The 4592-nt window shown below is 42.5% G+C and overlaps 1 pseudogene across 1 annotated transcript; it reads left to right on the forward strand.

Moving 5' to 3' along the window:
- The first annotated feature begins 3583 nt into the window (after nucleotides 1–3583).
- LOC102889375 lies at nucleotides 3584–3745 on the forward strand (annotated as a pseudogene). Its single transcript, XR_001516410.2, has one exon. The product of XR_001516410.2 is annotated as a 60S ribosomal protein L39 pseudogene (transcript).
- The last annotated feature ends 847 nt before the right edge of the window (nucleotides 3746–4592 follow it).

Raw genomic sequence — 4592 nt, forward strand, 5'->3', positions numbered from 1 at the left:
AGAGAATGCAGGAGAAACGTCTGGCTCCGCCCCTCCTCCCCACCCTCCAAAGACCCTCCAGCTCCTCCCAGCAGCCAGAGCTCCTGGGAAGCCAGAGGGCAAAGGAGCCTCAGAAATGCAGGGGTAAGCAAAGGATCGAAGAGCAGACATGAAGTTATTTTAAATGACCCAGGAGGTCAGACTTGCCAGGCCCACTGACCACAATTTTGTCTTACCCACGGGCTGAAATGAAGCCCCATGCCTCAGTCAGGTCATCCAGGTCTTTGATCCCTCAGGGGAGGAATTTCCCTCTACCCTTATAGGTTCTTTGAGCTGGTCTATTAATTAAATCGACATGAGACGGGTTGACAAGAGAAAATAACCTAATTTAATTACATATATATGTACAGGAACCACACACACGAGAGGTTCGGAGACAGAAACGTAAAATGAGGTATATATGGCAGGCTGAGCTCAGGATGAGGTAAGACACCTGAGACTTCAGAAGGGAGGGGGGTCATTTGTAGGAGGATAATACGAGCAGATGTTCAGTAATTAGATGCTTGCCTTGCAGACATAGGTCATAAAAAGTTATTTTGGGTAGTAACTCTTATGGGCAAAGCCCTCAATTTGAATTTTTTAAGGGAGAGGTAAAAGTCTCTCGAACCCAAAGGGTCTTCATTGCCTTTAGCTCAAAATAATCCAGAGTGGCACATGTTAGGGAGGTCTGTTCTGAACCCTTCACTCTCACTCTGCTCTCCAACAGAAAGTGTTCATCCACCTGGTGCTAGCAGAGCCAAACACTAACACCGAGAAAGATTGGCTATTTCATTGATGAATGGCACCATCCATTAATGCTCAAAAGCCCAGACTCTACACAATGGTGTTAGGTTACAGATTATATAGCACAAAATCAGAAGACACCTGGGTTAGGGGGTTTGGGGTCATGCTGGGAGCTGGGGAGCTGATTGGTCGCAGGTGAGGTAAGGGTAATAAATCACTTCTTTAGGTATTGAGGACAGCTCTAAGGTCTTCTTTGACGTCCCTCTGTCTGGTTTCATGGGAAAGTAGCCCAGGAGTCATTCTACCTTAGGGCTCAGGAGCTGAAACATAACTTAGGTCAAGATGTTATCTTTAGCCTGCTGAGGTCGGGACCCTGTGACCATTAGTCATGTCCAGACTACCGTCTTTTGCTGCCTCGGGGGGTTGCTGATTATCCAGGGGAAAGGCTAGGTCTGTGGTGGGGGTAGAGAGAGAGGAAAAAAAAATTATTTCTAAAGCTATAGTCACAAACCAGATCAAACTCATAAAGACCCTCAGTTTCAGAATTAATGAGTTCAACAAGTTTGCAGGATACAAGATCAATGTACAAATTTCAGCTGTCTTTCGCAGCTTCAAGCTAGGAATCTAGGAGGGTTGTAGTTGGGACATGAAGGATATGGTTCCCACCTTGTAGCTGGGCCCCTGATCTAGTCATTCCTTTATCCAACATCTACTTATGAGATAGGCGCTACCCACAGCAATGGAGTGTATGGTAGTAAGTTAGACACATTCCACATACTCGGAGTACTTAAGGTTCTAGTCATTTGGGGGATATGAAATGCAATGGGAATTAACCAAAACACAAGACATAAATGACAAATGGGAGACTAGTAGAGAAATGGCAAGGAAGCTCCTCACGATAAATAGGAAATAGATGGTCCAGGGGATACCTACAGTAGGTATGTACTGTACCCAGCCTGGTACTAGGTGCTGGGGACAGCAGAATAGAATTGGACACATGCTCCTTTCTCCAGGAGCTCAGGAAGTTGCTTATAAGAATCCCCAGAGACAACCACAAATATTTGCTCACTCATCTTGGCTTCTCATAACTCTAGAGGGAGGACATTGGAGGAAGAGAGCAGATTTAGTTGCCCACACAGTTCTTGGGCTCCCGACAAGCTCTGCCTCCAGCTCTGCAGGTCTTGAGGCCTCAGTGTTCTCTGCCAGTGCTCTGTGATTTCTTTTGTCCCATTGTGTTGATACTTCTTGGTTCCACGTCTGCTTACTTCTGACAGCCCCCAAGCAGTGGTAAGAACTGCATCTAGTCATGTGTAACCCTGGAGCACCAAGCTCAAAGCTATGAACGAATGTCTTGCATGTTTACCCAGCACCCTGTGTAGGAGGAGCAGAAAATTGGAACTGGCTCTGGTGTCAGGCTGCTGAGGTTGAATCCTAGCTCTGCCAATGCCCAACTCGAATAAAGTTATATAAACTCTTAGAGTATTTCTTCATTTGTAAAATGGAAGTAATAATACCTCATGGATTTGTTAGGCTGAATAGGATAGTGCCTATAAAAGTGCTTAGACCTGTGCCTGTTAGCTGTCATTATTTATTAATCCCATTCATAGATTTAGAAACCAATAATAAATTTGCTCTCAACTGCCTATCTTCAGGTCATTGTTTTTCAGTCTTTGGGTTATGAACAACTAGTGTGTTATGAAATCATTTTAATAGGCATAATACATTTAGAAAGGTTTCCATAGACCTACCCAATTCCAACGTGTGGGCCCCCTGTACTAACAAACAATTCTTGAACATCAGCCAGGTGTCCAAGAATTCAACTGAATTCTGACACTCTACCCAGAGCCAGCAATAGACTCTACAAGCTAAGGGTTAAGTCCTACAAGATTGCCACTATGCACGCGCACACACACACACACACACACACACCCCAAGGCACAAAGGATAAAATGCCATTCAGCCACCTCTTACCTGTGCTTCTGCTTCTGACCAATCGGCTATAGATTAGAGATTCTGATGACCCCCTCCAACTCAGAATGCCTATCACAAGTCCAGGTTGTTACTTATACTTCTGACCAACTGGTAATAAATCAGAGGTTCCCACAATCCCCTTCTTGGGTTTGATTAATTTATTACAATGGCCCTGGCTCACAGAACTCAGAGAATCATGTTACCTACAAGATCACTATTATTGTAAAAAGATGTAACTTAGGAACAGCCTGATAGAAGACAGGCATAGGACAACCTGTGCCAAAGGGTTGTGGGGCTTCCATGCCCTCTCCCAGCTCGCCACTCTCCCTGCATCTTCACCTGTTCACCAACCCAGAGGTTCTCTAAAACCCGTCCTCTTGGGGTTTTATGGAGGCTACAATTACATAGACATGATTGATTCAATCACCGGCCGTTGCCAATTGATTCAATCTCCATCCCTTCTCCCCTCTTTGGAGGTGTGTGTCTGTGTTGAAGGGGGGCACTAAAAGTTTCAACTCTCAAATCACAAGGTTGGTTCTCCTGGCAACCAGCCCCCACCCTGGGGTGCTACCAAAGTCATCTCATTTGCATAACAAGAGACACTTTATCACTCTCAACACTTGCAAAATTCCTAGGGTTTCCGGAACGGAACTGTGAGCCAGAAACTACAGACAAAAAGACTAAATACAATCTACGGCCATGCCACCCTGAACAAGCCCGATCCCGTCTGATCTTGGAAGCTAACTTGGATGGGAGACCATCTAGGAAGACCAGGTGCTGTAGCAGTAAAAAAAAAAAAAAAAATAGCTCTTTCTCCACCATCGTGGTGCATGCCGTTAAGTGTTATTCGCCATGTCTTCTCACAAGACTTTCAGGATCAAGTGGTTCCTGGCCAAGAAACAAAAGCAGAATCGGCCCATTCCTCAATGGATTCAGATGAAAACTGGTAATAAAATCAGGTACAACTCCAAGAGGAGACACTGGAGAAGAACCAAGCTGGGCCTGTAAGAAATCACACATGAGATGGCACACATGTTTCTGCTGTATCCAGGATGCTTGGATGTTACTAAGGTACTGAGAAGATCACTACTATCTGGAGAGTTGGGCATGTTTTATTGAGAAATTATTGGAAAAATGATTTTCTTCTTTGTGTAATATGCTTCTGCACTAGTAGGTTGGTTCAGTAATAACTATGTGAAGCTTTAAAAAATAAAATAAATAAAAAATTTTAATTGCTTAACTGAGTTGAACTATCAGATAGAAGATTCTGGTGCTGTGTAGACACACTTTCTTGACAGATCAATCAAGGATTGCCTCACTTAAAAAAAAAGAAAAAGGAAAAAAGAAAGAGAAAATTATAAAAAAAAAAAGACTAAATACATATGAGAAATAATAACCAAATATATATATTTTTATAAATCACAATATTACAGAGCTTTAAATATTTATTATAATTGAACAAAAGACAAGTATGGAGGAAAAAAGAGGAAAATAATAGAAAATATTAGTGTATCACATGTAGCAAGGGTAAGTATTGCTCTGTGAAACTAGAATTCAGTTGTGTGTGAGGGGGTGAATGGGAGTATGTGGAGTATGTGTGTGCATACAATGTTGGGATGTAAAATGTATTTCTTTTTTTTTTTAACATTTTATTTTTTTTTTTAATTTTTATTTTTTCCCCCTCCCGTCTCCCCTCTGGTAACCACTAGTCCATTGTCCACGTCCATGAGTCTCTATTTGTTTGTCTTGCTCATTTGTTGCTTTTGGGTTTATATCCTACATATAAGTGATATCATGTGATTTTCAATTTTTTCTGTCTGGTTTATTTCACTTAGCACGATTATTTCAAGGTTCATCCA

This window comes from Pteropus alecto, unplaced genomic scaffold, assembly GCF_000325575.1.
Source record: "Pteropus alecto unplaced genomic scaffold, ASM32557v1 scaffold110, whole genome shotgun sequence".
NCBI lineage: Eukaryota > Metazoa > Chordata > Mammalia > Chiroptera > Pteropodidae > Pteropus > Pteropus alecto.